We start from the raw sequence: 16,424 nt of genomic DNA, 5'->3' as shown, positions 1-16,424 counted from the left end.
AACCAGCGAGGGAGACAGTTGATCCCCACCAGAGGAGACCCTTCCCCTGATGGTTCCAGCCGCGACTTTGCCGGATGTAGGATCTCCGCAAGCACCGGGAAAATGTCCCCGCCCTCAGTCAGATTGGACCCATATTGCGAGAACGCCGTGGTTGGCAGCTTCGGTCCCTTGTCACCTGGCTTCTCTTGTGCAGCAAAGGTGGGAATGGACTTGCGTTGTGGCACAGACGTGGAGCCCCCCTTGCCCTTGGCCGGGCTCGTGTCTTTCTTATGCTTGCCCCTACGTCCGTCCCAACCCTCCCCCTCCGATTCCTCCAGCTCTTCATCTCTCTCTTCTGACAGCTTCCTCTGTGGTGGTGGGGGGGTCTGAATGTTCCTCCCGATCCCCACCTTCTCTGACAATACGCACCTTGAAACCCTGGGACTTGACGAAGAGAATTGTGTAAGGTGGAAGCTGCACCAGGGCCTTGCACCCGATCAGCACCCTAACAGGGTCCAAGGGCGAGTCCAGAGAGCTCTCATCCACCGCAATGGGACGTCCCAGTTCCCTGGTTGCCAGCAGGATACGGACAGCCTGTCTGTAAGGCGGCGGCACGTTGAAGAGCTTGATCCAGCACTCCTCAAGCTGCTCCACTGCCGCGGGATCCCCAGCGTTTGAGGTGGCGATGATGTTGTTGCGGTCAGAAACCCACCGGCGAGCAACGACGGGCAACACAGTAGAGCCGGGAGGCTCCCAGAACTGCGGCTGGCCCTGGTCCCTCGAGTGACGGCCCGCAAAGCCTCGGCACGCACGTCCGATGCCGGGTGCAGGGCGTGCCACCCGACCTATACCCGAGTCGGGAAGGTGATGAATTTGCTTCGCTTAGTTTCCTGCATGGCATACACGTAAACATTAAATACGAGCCTCGATCGGCTCTCGGGTTGTCCCGTGAATCGGCTCAAGGAGCCGATCCACCCATGATTCGTATGAGGTCTACGATCACATGGTGGTCCTGCTTGATCAATATAAAGCTAAAACGACCTACGACGATTTAGGGTTTTCACCACATAATCGGAACATCCTACGCGTGATTGAGCTCTGGCAGCCACGCACGGTGATAATAAACCAACCCTAGACAAGGCCTAAAAACCAGCATGAAGTTGATCCCGGAACATCTTATCTAGGGCTAGCAAACTACACCCTACGTGCTCTATCGGATCCTTCAACCCGTTTGCAAGGCCTAACTATGCAGATATTAAACTAATCCTTGAAGAACAAGGAGCAATCATAACGGATCGGATCTACTAAACAATGATCAAGCGAGGTGCCGCCCTTACACCTAAGATAGGTGTAAGGGCGGCTAGACGTCTAAGGGTTGCATGGACAAAAGCATGTGACACGATGAAACAATGCTAACCCTAACACATCTATGATAACTACGTTGCTCGCCATCAACAAGGCTTCGGCACGAGCAACGCATGAACAACGAATAAGCGTATCTCGCCTAGATCGCAAGATGCGATCTAGGCAACATGATGCTTACCCGGAAGAAACCCTCGAAACAAGGGGTTGGCGATGCGCCTAGATTGGTTTGTGATGAAGGTGCTTGTTGTCTTTCTCAATAACCCTAGATACATATTTATAGTCCGTAGACTTTCTAACGTGGGAATAATCCCAACTATTCACGAGCCAAATTCTATCTAACCGACACGTATCCTACTATATTTACAGATACACGGGAAAACTAGCCCAAACTTTGTATACAAGGCCGATTCATGTATATCTTCCGTGTATATTCTTCAAGCCCATCTTAATCGCGGCCCACCTCCGATCCGGTCAAATCCTCGGTGATAACACATGCCCCCTGGTTTTGGAAATGATAATTCCAAAATCACTCGCTTTTTCTTCGTCGGGTCATGTCGTGGCGGAAGCAGGGACCATCGCAGTATCCTTCATCATGATGCCTTGCCTTCTCAACTTCTCTGCAAGATTTGATAGCTTTAACATCACTTCCTCGGAAACCGTAGTGGCATTAAATCTCCACTATACCCCCCTTATTTAACTGTGCCGAGCGGCTCGCCTCTTCATCCCCTTGTTCCGTTCCAACCATCGGCACCAAAACAACCCTCTTTCCCTCGTAGCAATGTCTTCCTCTTCCTCCATCTCATCAGGCCTCTCTTTCCAATCTTCTTCCTCGAGCGAGCAAGAGTGGGACTTTGACTACGTGCCAGATGGCCCACCCGAGGCCCTCGTCGGGTCAGATGGTGACTTACCCCTGACCGATGGGGAGGACGACCTCAGTTCCTCATCGAAGGGGAGCTGGAGAGCGAGAGCGAGGACGACCTCCACTCCTAGGCGAACTCCACCTCCTCCGACGAGGAGGAGGAAGAAGAAGAGGAGGAGGAAGAGGAGGGAAAGGAGGAAGAGGAGGAGGATGACTCCTCCTCCTCCGCTGGGTATCCGCCGGCGAAGCGCTTCCGCGCTTGGGCGGACAGCGAAGACGATGATGATGACGAGGAGGAAGAGGCTCCGGCCGAGGGCTGGGGCAGCAGCGACGAGGAACTCTACGATGCCGACGACGAGGCCAGCGAGGATTAGTAGTGTAGGATTAGTAGTTCCTGAGCAATCGGCTCTTCTTTTGTTCTTCCTCTCTTGAGCAATCGGCTCTTCATTGTAAAAACCTTCTTATTAATGAAGAAGTGTTTCCAGTTAATTTTGCCGATAGTCAAAGTCAAACAATCCCCAAAAGAGCCGATGGCATCGCATCGGCCTCTACCATAAAACACGAGTAAGGCCAACCTAATTGCCCCTCCAAACGGTAACCTCGCGACCTCCGTCCGAGAAAGCAAACTCAGTATCCCCAAATCGCCGCCCAAGCAGCTCCACGAATCTCGGATCTCAACCGCGCCGTCCCAACTCCACAGCCGCATCAAATGGCGGAATCATCCAACGCCAACGACATGGTCTCCGGTCTGAAGGTAATCCTTAACCGCCTCTTCGCCATTCGAATCAATGTTAGGATTAAACAGCAAACACCTGAATTAATGTCCTATTCCGTTATTAATTTTAAGTTTCGTACATCCCGCTCGCTCGCATCCTTCTCTCCCAAATTCTATGTGTCTTGGCCCCCGTTCTTCCGAGAGTCCCGCTCACTTAATCTCATGCGAGGCCAATAGAATCCCCTTCGTGAACTAGAATTTAGATCCGACTTCCTGGGCCGACTCGCCGCGAGCCCGGCCTAATCCTCTCGAAGGTTGGGTGGCATGGTACAGTAGAGTGTCTAAAACCCATTATGCCACCTGGGAAACGATAGGGATAGCCGATGCTTTGTCATTATCATTGTCTCCTCTTGAAAAGAATGAGAACATTCTGAAAACCATCGGCTACTTTTGGTCTGATGCACTGAATTGCTTCATGTTCGGCCATGGCCCCATGACACCAACTCTGCTGGACGTGGCCATGATCACAGAGCCTGGACATTGCATCCTCAAGCCCCTCTCGCCTTTAAGTTGCCAAAGGTCCCTTTCACCCTTTCCTCTAAAACAGAGTGTACAAGCCGGGGCGCCTACCTCGAGCGTTATATGAAAACCAAAGGCCCCGTGACGGAGAAAGAGCACACGGCCTTCTTGAACTTCGGCTGGAGCACTTCATATTCTGTGGTCCTTCACTCGCCCCAACCAAGAATTACCTTTCCCTGGCCTATGAACTCGCCAAAGGCACTCAACTTGGCCTTGGCAACCGTTCCTTGGAGAGGTCTATCGATCTCTTCAAGCGATGTCCGTCAAACTGTTCTCCCACAAGACGGTTAAAACAGGAGGCCCCCGGTGGTTTATTCAGTTATGGGCTCAGCTGTACTTTCGGAACCGGATCCCAAACTTCCCACCTTTGGCCACCCGCACCTTCCCGCATGCTAATGGGAAGGAGATCCGATGCACTAGCTATGGCCAAGCTCCGTATAGCCTCCCATGCGAGCGGGCTGATCCCTAAGGAAGCAGCAGAGTGGTTCAAGGTTTTCTTCCAAGGCTTGGGCAACCCCCTATTCTTTCCTTATACTGAATCGGAGAACTTTGAGAATCCAGTCTCCTTCCGGTTAGACAGCTTTGCCGATGACGCTAGCACCCGGCACTTGTACTCCATCATGATCCGTCCTTGCTTTCTCCCAGTTGGCATGAGTACCTCAAACCGGATCATCAAGCCTGGTTATGAGTCTTGCCAACCGGCGGTAGTAGCCCGGCAGCTTGGTCTCGGGCAAGTGCCCCCACACTTCTTTCTCCACCACCGACGAGCAAGCGGAGCTGAACCGCCCGACATCCTTATCGGCCAAAGGTGCTATACCTTCTTTGACGCTCCGGCCATTCCAATTCCTCACAACCTCTGTTTCACCATCACTACCGATGGTTTCGAGACTTGGTGGTCCATGTGGAAGACCCACGCCTTCAGAAGACCTCTAGGACCGTTGCTGAAGCAACTTGATGCCGAATATGACGTTCCTGCACACCAGGTACCATTACATATAAATTTCTTGCAATGGCTCATGATGATTGTCTGTAACCTGGCTCTATCTCTTGGTAGCAACAAGATGGCCCAGAGCCCACGCAAGCCGATGGCTCCCCCTTCAAATTCCTTCCACCAGCCCCGGTGGTTCTCTTCGCCGTAGCTCGCCACCCCCGAAGAAGGTCATAATGCAGAGCCGACCGATTTCACCGAAATCGGCTCCCAAGAGTAAAGCATCCTCGGGGCCGCTTGCCCCCGAGCCTAAATCCGAGCGAGGAAGGCGGTGAGGAAAGTAGCTGCCGAAAGACCCCGAAGCGCAAAGCTCCTCGTCCAAGAAAGCTTGCATGTAAGCCGACTCGTGCCTTGACTAAATTTATCTCGTCCTCCCAGTCTTTTGCAACATGCTTGTACTTCTTTTTACAGACTTCCACCGAAGAGAACTCCAGCGGGGAGGCACAGTCCAGCCAAAGGGACTCGAACCCGGGCAACTCCGGGAGATCCACCTGTTGCGGTCAGAAACCCACCGGCGAGCAGCGACGGGCAACATGGTAGAGCCGGGAGGCTCCCAGGACTGCGGCTGGCCCTGGTCCCTCCGAGCGACGGCCCGCAAAGACTCGGCACGCACGTCCGATGCTGGTGCAAGGGCGTGCCACCCGACCTATACCTGGTCGGGAAGGTGTTGGATGTGCCTCGCTTAGTTTCCTGCATGGCATACACGTAAACATTAAATACGAGCCTCGATCGGCTCTCAGGTTGTCCTGTGAATCGGCTCAAGGAGCCGATCCACCCATGATCCGTACGAGGTGTACGATCAGATGGTGGTCCTGCTTGATCAAAATAAAGCTAAAACGACCTACTACGATTTAGGGTTTTCACCGCATAATCGGAACATCCTACTCGTGATTGAGCCTGGCGGCCACGCACGGTGATCGTAAACCGACCCTAGACAAGGCCTAAAAACCAACACGAAGTTGATCCCCGGAACATCCTGTCTAGGGCTAGCAAAATACACCCTACGCGCCACTGGATCCTTCAACCCGTTTGTAAGGCCTAACTATGCAGATGTTAAACTAATCCTTGTAGAACAACGAGCAATCATAACGGATCGGATCTACTAAATAATGATCAAGCGGGGTGCCGCCCTTACACCTAAGATAGGTGTAAGGGCGGCTAGACGTCTAAGGGTTGCACGACGACAGCATATGATACGATGAACAATGCTAACCCTAACACATCTATGATAACTACGTTGCTCGCCATCAACAAGGCTTCGATACGAGCAACGCATGGACAGCGAATAAGCGTGTATTGCCTAGATCGCAAGATGCGATCTAGGCAGCATGATGCTTACCCGGAAGAAACCCTCGAGACAAGGGAGTTGGCGATGCGCCTAGATTGGTTTGTGGTGAATGTGATTGTTGTTTATTTCATAAAACCTAGATACATATTTATAGTCCGTAGACTTTCTAACGTGGGAACAATCCCAACCGGGCACGAGCCAAACTCTATCTAACCGACACGTATCCTACTATATTACAGATACACGGGCAAACTAGCCCAAACTTTGTATATAAGGCCGATTCATGTATTTCTTCCATGTATATCCTTCAAGCCCATCTTCAATCGCGGCCCACCTCTGATCCGGTCAAATTCTGGTGATAACACATGCCCCCCTGGTTTTGGAAATGACAATTCCAAAATCACTCTGTTTTTTTCTCCGTCTGGTCATGTCGTGGCGTCCTTAATTTCATCACCAGTCTGAAAAACCCCTCTTTTTAATGAAAGAGTGCTTCCATTTAATTTTACCGATAGTCGAAGTCAAACACTCCCCAAAAGAGCCGATGGCATCACATCAGCCTCTACGATAAAACAAGAGTAAGGCCAACCTAATTGCTCCTCCAAACGGTAACCTGCGACCTCCGTCTGAGAAAGCAAACTCAGATCCCCAAATCGCCGCCCAAGCAGCCCCACGAATCTCAGATCTCCACCGCGCCGTCCCAACTCCTCAGCGCATCAAATGGCGGAATCATCCAACGCCAACGCCATGGTCTCCGGTCTGAAGGTAATTCTCAACCGCCTCCTCGCCGATGTTAGGAGTAAACAGCAAACACCTGAATTAATGTCCTATTCCGTTATCAATTTTAGGTTTCAGACATCCTGCTGCCGCACCCTTCTCTCCCAAATTATATGTGTCTTGGCCCCCGTTCTTCCGAGAGTCCTGCTCACCTAATCTCATGCGAGGCCAATAGAATCCCCTTCGTGAATCAAAATTTAGATCTGACTTCTCGGGCCGACCGCTCGCGAGCTCGGCCTAATCCACCCGAAGGTTGGGTGGCATGGTACGAGTAGAGTGTCTAAAACACACTATGCTACCTGGGACGCGATAGGGATAGCCGATGCCTTATCATTATCACTATCTCCTCTTGAAAAGAATGAGAACATCCTGAAAACCATCGGCTACTTTTGGTCTGAAGCACTGAATTGCTTCATGTTCGGCCATGGCCCCATGTCGCCAACTCTGCTGGACGTGGCCATGATCACGAGCTCGGACATTGCATCCCCAAGCCCCTCTCGCCTTTAAACCGCCAAAGGTCCCTTTCACCCTTTCCTCTAAAACAGAGTGTACAAGTCGGGGCGCCTACCTCGGGCGTTATATGAAAACCAAAGGCCCTGTGGACGAGAGAGAGAGCACACGGCCTTCCTGAACTTCTGGCTGGAACACTTCATATTTTGTGGTCCTTCACTTGCCCCAACCAAGAATTACCTTTCCCTGGCTTACGAGCTCGCCAAAGGTACTCAACTTGGCCTCAGAAAACTGCTCCTTGGAGAGGTCTATCGATCTCTTCAACTGATGTCCGTCAAACTGTTCTCCCAAAAGACAGTTAAAACAGGAGGCCCTTGGTGGTTTATTCAGTTATGGGCTCAGCTGTACTTTCAAAACCAGATCCCAAACTTCCCGCCTTTGGCCACCTGCACCTTCCCAGATGTAAATGGGAAGGATATCCGATGCACTAGCTATGGTCAAGCTCTGTATAGTCTCCCAGGCAGCAGGTTGATCCCCAAAGAAGCAGCAGAGTGGTTCAAGATTTTCTTCCAAGGCCTGGACAACCCCCTGTTCTTTCCCTATACTGAATCGGAAAACTTTGAGAACCCAGTCTCTTTCCGATTAGACAGCCTTTCCGATGACGCTAGCACCCGGCACTTGTACTCTATCATGATCCGTCCTTGCTTTCTCCCAGTTGGTATGAGTACCTCAAACAGGATCATCAAGCCTGGTTATGAGTCTTACCAACCGGTGGTAGTAGCCCGGCAGCTTGGTCTCGGGCAAGTGCCCCCACATTTCTTTCTCCACCACCTGACGCGCAAGCGAGCTGAGCCGCCCGACATTCTCACCGGCCAAAGGTGCTATACCTTCTTTGACGCTCCGGCCATTCCAATTCCTCATAATCTCCGCTTCACCACCACTACCGATGGTTTCGAGACTTGGTGGTCCATGTGGAAGACCCACGCCTTCGTAAGAGCTCTAGGACCATTGCTCGAAGCAACTTGATGCCGACTATGACGTCCCCGCACACCAGGTACCATTCCACATAAATTACTCGCCATGGCTTATGATGATTGTCCGTAACCCGACTCTATTTCTTGGCAGCAACAGGATGGTCCGAGCCCACGCAAGCCGATGGCTCCCCCTTCAAGTTCCTTCCACCAGCCCCGGTGGTTCTCTTCTGCCAGAGCTCGCCCCCCTTGAAGAAGGTCATAATGCAGAGCCAGCCGATTTCACCGAAATCGGCTCCCAAAGATAAAGCATCTTCGGGGCCTGTTGCCCCCCGAGCCTCAATCCAGGTGAGGAAGGCAGTGAGGAAAGTAGCTGCCAGAAAGACCCTGAAGCGCAAAGCTCCTGTCCAAGCAAGCTTGCATGTAAGTTGCCTCGTGTCTTGACCAAATTCATTTGCCTTCCCAATCTTTTGTAACATGGTTGTACCTCTTCTTACAGACTTCCACTGAAGAGAACTCCAGTGAGGAAGCACAGTCCAGCCCAAGGGACTCCACCCCGGCGATCTCGAGAGATCCACCACACGAGCCGGACGGACTCGCCGGCGTCGGCTTCTAGGAAAAGGTCGACTCCCGAGCCTGCTGACCTTCAAGCTCCGATCAAAACAGGGTCACGCGTGAAGCGTCGATGCGTCAAAAGGGCTCGCAAAGACCCACGAGTTTCCTCGCCGAGCCAGGAGGTTTCAAATGTAACTACTTCAACAGCTCATATTCCATGCCGTCCCATTGCTAATTGGATCGGCTCACCATTTCTTTTGCAGACTAATGGGGCCTCTAGCGGGGACGTTGAAGAGGTACCGATGCCATCCGCCACGCTAGATCTAACCACCTCGACGAGCGTGGCTGACCAAGCGGCTAACCCGGCCCAGTCCACCGAAAAGCCGATTGTCACAACATCGGCTGCTCTTCCTTCTTTGGGAGAGGTACGCTCCACTCTCTCGGGCCTACCCTTCTTCTTTATTGTATGCTCATACTGCCCTTGCTCGTCTGTCAGGGTTGTGACCTTTCAAGCTTGCTGACGTTCGATCCCGACTCCATCGAGCCAGCTATTTCCAAAGCGGGTGAAGAGCCAAGCCCTAGCGCGGTCCATGGTCCGCTCCAGCGTCTCAAGGCTTTGCTCTCCTCCTCGGTCGAAACCCTGGTCGAAAACCCCGAGGCCGTCAAGGGCATCCTCGAAGACATCCAGCCCCATCTCCCGGTGACACCGCGAGGTCAAGCTTTGGCCGGTCGTGACTTTGTCGGTTTTCAGGTCAAGGGTGCAGTCGGCTCGTCAAAGAATTATCCTTCGCCGTGCCCAGCTTCCGTTGAGAGCCGATATTGCAGACAAGTGCCAACGGCTCAACGAGAAGAAGGCCGCTTTAGACGCCAAAACCGACACTTCTACCAATAGTGCCGAACTCGAGATCCTACGCAAGGAACTGGAGGACCTTGAAAAGAGGGTCAGGGAGACCAAGCAACTTATCCAAGACAAGGAAACCCTCATTGCTCGCTCTCAAGAGGAAGCAAAAGGCCTCACAGCCGATCTGAAGACCGATCTGGCTGAAATTCGTGCCCTGAGCAGTCAGCTGGTGACGGGCAGAGACGAGGACGACGAGGCTGAGATCGCCGAGATGGATCGAATCTGTGCCGACGCCCTTCACGCCCTCAACGCTTTTCTTCAGTAGAGCCCCTCTATGTAAACTGATAAATGAAGTCGACGACTGTGCATCGGCTTTTCACATGTAGTGATTTTTATATATTTTCTTTTACTAGCCGATTTTTCTATCGGCCCCCAATATTTCACTGCACATGTATCGCACATGTTCATCTGATTAGGTGCCCCCCGAGCCGAATCTGCCAGGTAACTGCGGATATCGGCTCTGTGGTTAGCTAAGGCACTGTATTTGAACGTCGGCTCCGTTAGGACCAATGTTGACTTCTTCCAGCTCATCAGCCGACGTAAAACCGCTGCCCATTAGATCGACGTTGAACACAGGCAGAACGTATGGTGAGGATAATTTTGGGCCGATTGCTGGAATCGGCCTCCATGTTGATTGAATCGCTCAATGAAGGTTTTGTAATGTTCCTCCATAGATCTTTGGGGCCAATCACAAGGATCGGCCTCGTCATGTTCGTCTACAGATTTGCTGGAGCCGATCGCGTGGAACGGCTTCCTCCTTGTCCTCGTTACGAGAGCGGCTCCCTCGTCTCTATCTTTACCAAAGTGGTGCCCAGGTCCTACCATGTTGATGTTGAATGAGGAACCTGGCTGGCACCCTCCAAGGTAAGCGCACTCCACCATGTTAACGGCGGGGAAGGGGTGTGTGTCGACCTTCATGGCGTACTGGCTGAAAATTAGACGCCCTTGTTCTATCGCCGTTTGGACTTGCTGCCGCCACACCCTGCAGTCGTTGGTGGTATGGGTGAACGTGTTATGCCACTTGCAGTATGGCTTTCCGTTCAGCTCCTGAGCCGTGGGGATCTTGTGGCCTTCGGGTACCTTTAGCTGCTTCTCCTTAAGTAAGAGGTCGAAAATCTGCTCAGCTTTGGTGACATCGAAGTCAAACCCTCTTGGAGGACCTTGTGGCTTAACCCAATTACAGGACACGGGGCTTGCCCCCGAGTCCATTCAGCCATCGCTACCTCTTGATCTCCCGCGAGCCTTCATCTTCATCTGCCTCAACCGGGACCACCGCACGTTTGAATTTATCCCGGTATACATCCGGGTGGCGCTGTTCATATACCGATGGCTTCCGCACCATGTGCGCCAGTGAAGGGTAGTCTGCTTGGGAGCCCACGTCCTTGATCGGTGATGCGAGACCCACCACCGCCAACTCGACTCGCTTCTTTTTAGTCACACGAGCCGAATAGCATCGGTTCCTAACGGTCCCGAAGCGCTGGACATATTCGACACCGTTTACGCGCGCTTCCGTCGTACTTGTGCTAGATCGGCAATGCCGACCTCGGAAGGCTCGAGTGATACCGCATGTGGAACCGCTCTTCCAAGCTGCTTCCAAGTCCGGATTGAGTCCGGTGGCAGCGATGTGTACCACCCGAAAGCCGATCCGGTGAGGGATCGCGCGAAGAACCTCACACGCAGCTCATCCGATGCTGAGATCGTGCCCAGCTTGTGCCAAATATCGGCTCACATGCTCGATGGAGCCGGAACCATCCGATCCATTAAACTTGGAGAAATCGGGGAGCCGATATTTGGGTGGTAGCGGGATCAACTCGTACTCGTTGGGGTACGGCTTGGAATAGCCGATTGTCCTCCTTTTCGGCACCATGCCGAACTGGTCTTTTAAGATGGTACTAATCCGATCCGCGGTGCCGGGCCGTAGGAATCAAACTCGAAGATTCGCCGGAGTGGCATACTTAGCCAGCCATGCTTGCTTTTCCAGCTCTGAGCCAAGCTGCAGGAGCTGAGCTGCGGAGGTTTATCGGAGTGGCATACTTAGCTAGCCACGTCCGCTTCTCAAGATCTCGTTCCCGAAGTTCCTCCTCGCTGTTCCGGAAGTCCCTGCTGTTGCGGTCCGGTTTGTGAGTGCCCGATTCATGCGGTCGCGCACGTATGTGCACGTGTATCCGTGAGGGATCTCCTTAGGCGCCTCATGCAAGAACTGGTAGTCACTAGGGTCACCACCGATCTTGTAGACGACGTATGCCGGTGAATTCGGCACTTCTGGGGCTGCCGACGCGAATGGCAGCGGTGGACGGGACTGGAGTGGCATCTCTCCTTGGTGAGTCCCTAGAGCTGGTCCTGACGGAGAGTACTGTTGCCTCATGATTTCCTGGATCACCCGAAGAGCGACACGCTCCAAAGTGTTCACCGAGGCTCTCGGAATGGCGGTGCAGCGAATGAGCTACCATGAAGTTAATCTCCCGACGCGAGACACCGGTGCGTTCTTCGACGGGGCGGACAGGTCCACTCCATCGAGCGCGCCTTCGGGTGAGAACCCTTTCCACCTCGATGCCGTGTGAGCGGGTTCGTGAAAAGAGCCGATGAGGTCGGCTTCGAGGATTGCTTTGACCTCGTCATACTTCTTCTTGAGCTCCTCGGTCGGGTCCTCGTACGTGATCGGAGTGCCTTCCGCCATCTCAGATGTAGATGGCGATGCGGTTGATGTCGAAGACGGTCCCACCGGGCGTGCCAGAATGTGTTGCGGTCAGAAACCCACCGGCGAGCAGCGACGGGCAACACGGTAGAGCCGGGAGGCTCCCAGGACTGCGGCTGGCCCTGGTCCCTCCGAGCGACGGCCCGCAAAGACTCGGCACGCACGTTCGATGCCTGGTGCAAGGGCGTGCCACCGACCTATACCGGTCGGGAAGGTGTTGGATGTGCCTCGCTTAGTTTCCTGCATGGCATACACGTAAACATTAAATACGAGCCTCGATCGGCTCTCGGGTTGTCTCGTGAATCGGCTCAAGGAGCCAATCCACCCATGATCCGTACGAGGTGTACGATCGGATGGTGGTCCTGCTTGATCAAAATAAAGCTAAAACGACCTACTACGATTTAGGGTTTTCACCGCATAATCGGAACATCCTACTCGTGATTGAGCTCGGCGGCCACGCACGGTGATCGTAAACCGACCCTAGACAAGGCCTAAAAACCAACACGAAGTTGATCCCCGGAACATCCTGTCTAGGGCTAGCAAACTACACCTTACGCGCACTTGGATCCTTCAACCCGTTTGTAAGGCCTAACTATGCAGATATTAAACTAATCCTTGTAGAACAAAGAGCAATCATAACGGATCGGATCTACTAAATAATGATCAAGCGGGGTGCCGCCCTTACACCTAAGATAGGTGTAAGGGCGGCTAGACGTCTAAGGGTTGCACGACGACAGCATATGATACGATGAACAATGCTAACCCTAACACATCTATGATAACTACGTTGCTCGCCATCAACAAGGCTTCGATACGAGCAACGCATGAACAGCGAATAAACGTGTCTTGCCTAGATCGCAAGATGCGATCTAGGCAGCATGATGCTTACCCGGAAGAAACCCTCGAGACAAGGGAGTTGGCGATGTGCCTAGATTGGTTTGTGGTGAACGTGATTGTTGTTTATTTCATAAACCCTAGATACATATTTATAGTCCGTAGACTTTCTAACGCGGGAACAATCCCAACCGGGCACGAGCCAAACTCTATCTAACCGACACGTATCCTACTATATTACAGATACACGGGCAAACTAGCCCAAACTTTGTATATAAGGCCGATTCATGTATTTCTTCCATGTATATCCTTCAAGCCCATCTTCAATCGCGGCCCACCTCTGATCCGGTCAAATTCTGGTGATAACACCACCACACAGAGTCAGACGGACTCGCCAGCGTCGGCTTCTAGGAAAAGGTCGACTCCCGAGCCTGTTGCTTCTCAAGCTCCGATCAAAACAGGGTCACGCGTGAAGCATCGATGCGTCAAAAGGGCTCGCAAAGACCCACGAGTTTCCTCGCCAAGCCAGGAGGTTTCAAATGTAATTACTTCACCAGTTCATATTTCATGCCGTCCCATTGCTACTTGGATCGGCTCACCATTTCTTTTGCGGACTAATGAGACCTCTAGCGGGGACGTTGAAGAGGTGCGATGCCATCCGCCACGCTAGACCTAGCCACCTCGACGAGCGTGGCTGACCAAGTGGCTAACCTAGCCAAGTCCACGGAAAATCCGATTATCACAACATCGGCTGCTCCTCCTACTTTGGGAGAGGTACACTCCACTCCCTTGGCTCTACCCTTTTCTTTGTTGTATACTAATACTGCTCTTGTTCGTCTGTCAGGGTTGTGATCTTTCAAGCTTGCTGACGTTCGATCATGAATCCATCGAACCAGCTACTTCCAAGGCAGGTGAAGAGCCAAGTCCTAGCACGGTCCATGGTCCACTCCAGCGTCTCAAGGCTTTGCTCCCCTCCTCAGTTGAGACCCCGGTTGAAAACCCCGAGGCGATCAAGGGCATCCTCGAAGACATCCAGCCCTATCTCCCGGTGACACTGCAGGTGAAGCTTTGGCCAGCCGTGACTGCAGTCGGTCTTCGGGTCAAGGGTGCGATCGGCTCGTCAAAGAATTATCATTCGTCACGCCCGGCTTCCGTTGAGAGCCGATATTGCAGACAAGTGTCAACGGCTCAACGAGAAAAAGGCTGCTTTAGACGCCAAAACTGACACTTACGCCAATAGTGCCGAACTCGAGACCACTGCGTAAGGAGCTGGAGAACCTTGAAGAGAGGGTCAGGGTGACCAAGCAGCTTATCCAAGACAAGGAAACCCTCATTGCCCGCTCTCAAGAGGAAGCAAAAGGCCTCACAGCCGATCCGAAGACCGATCCGGCTGAAATTCGTGCCACTGAGCGGTCGCGGCTGGTGACGGCCAAAGACGAGGACGACGAGGCTGAGATCGCCGAGGTGGATCGTATCCGTGCCGACGCCCTTCACGCCCTCAACGCGTTTCTTCGGTGAGAGCCTCTCTGTGTAAGCCGATAAATGTTTTGCTGAACTTGTACCTCTAGAGTCGATGGCTGTGCATCGGCTTTTACATTCGAAGTCGATGTCTTTGCATCGGCTGTACTTAGTATCTTGTTGTCTTCGCATATTTTCTCAAGTCGATGTACGTGCATCGGTCGTGACTTGCATGTACATTTTTTTTACTGGCCGATTTTTCTATCGGCCCCCAATATTTCACTGCCCATGTATCGCACATGTTCATCGCACATGTTCATCTGATTAGGTGCCCCCTGAGCCGAATCTCTCAGGTAACTGCAGATATCGGCTCTGTAGTGAGCCAAGGCACTGTACTTGAACATCGGCTCCGTCAGGACCAATGTTGACTTCTTCCAGTTCATCAGCCGATATAAACCCAGACCCTAGCTTTCCGTCACCTGTTAGATCGACACGAACACGGAGCAAAACGTATGGCGAGGATAATATGGGCCGATTGCTGGAATCGGCCCCCATTTTGATTGTATTGCTCAATGAAGGTTTACATCTTGGTCTTGCTTTACTATAACTACGTGACATGCTTGAGACAAGATTATCCCTTTTTATTTTTTGGGGCCGATCACAAGGATCGGCCTTGCCACGTACGTCCATAGATTTTGCTCTTGTTACACGGTCAGGCCGGTGGATAAGACCAGCCTCACCCCGTTTTTTGTCACGTCGATGCGCTCGCGGTCGTCCAAAGTGATGCTCGAGAGTGGCTCTTGGCCTGCCGTCTCCCAAACGTTCATGCCAGCCGTGGAAATCTCGGCTGAGTCATCTGCGTGGACGACCTCTACTTCATCTCCATCCCATTGTATTAAACATTGGTGCATCGTGGATGGAATGCAACGATTGGCGTGGATCCAATCTCTCCCTAGCGGGACAGCATAGGTGCTCTTGCTATCGACAATAAAGAACGTCGTGGGGATGGTTTTTCTTCCTACGGTCCGATCCACGTTCAGAACACCTTGTGCTTCAGATGCTTGGTCGTTGAAATCGCTCAGTGTAACGTTGGTCTTGATCAGATCCGAGCTAGAGCGTCCCAACCGACGTAGCATGGAGTATGGCATAATGTTGACTGCCGCTCCGGTGTCCACCAGCATCTTGTTGACAGGCTTCCCATTGATATAACCTCGTAAGTACAGGGCCTTCAGGTGTCTGTAGCTCCTTTCTCGTGGCTTCTCAAAGATAACTGGTCGTGGGCCGCAGGTCCAAGTTGTGCCACAGGTGCTTCGTCTAAACCGGGAGCACAAAACTCCGCTGGAAGGATGAACACCATGTTTGTGCCGGTCGATGTCTCATCATCGGCTTTCCTTTGTTTGGGGCGCCACTCTTTCTTTTGTGGTCGACCTTCTTCGTCCGAGTTCGCTGAATTTTCGCGGCCAGATCAGGCCGCGCCTTCCTTAGCGTGTGTAGGTATAACCTTTCGGCTTCCTCCAAACCACGTAGTCGGCCGAACCCTACGCTTTTGGGAACGGCTGAGTCCATCGGGGCACCACCTTGGCCGGTGGTACTTATCTTCTTCTTCTTCATCGTCGTCTTCTAACTCCTCGAGATCTTCCACCCGAGAGGACTCGGCGTGCTTGTTCCGAGATGGGAGAGGCCCTAGACGTTTGAATGCGACACGTCTCATGCACCCTTCTTCTTCGTCTACATTACGGCGGTTGCCGATTGTAGGCAATCGGCTCATTCCTGAATCCCAGCAGTGTCTGATGAAGGGACAGTCCTAGTGCCTATCCACGTCGTCTTGCTCTCTTGACTTTTCCTTGGCATGGTGCTCATATCTCTCCTCGTCGCGATCATGCCGACGATGTCTCCTGGCGTCCCTGCTAGCCAGACGATCTCTTTCGTCATCGTCGTCGTATCGTCGGCGTTGGTCGTATTGACTCACGTATTTGTTGAGGAGGTGATCGAGAGAGAGGTCGCCGATATCGC

This window comes from Lolium rigidum, chromosome 1 (assembly GCF_022539505.1).
Source record: "Lolium rigidum isolate FL_2022 chromosome 1, APGP_CSIRO_Lrig_0.1, whole genome shotgun sequence".
Taxonomy (NCBI): Eukaryota; Viridiplantae; Streptophyta; class Magnoliopsida; order Poales; family Poaceae; genus Lolium; species Lolium rigidum.
This window is presented reverse-complemented; position numbering follows the sequence as displayed.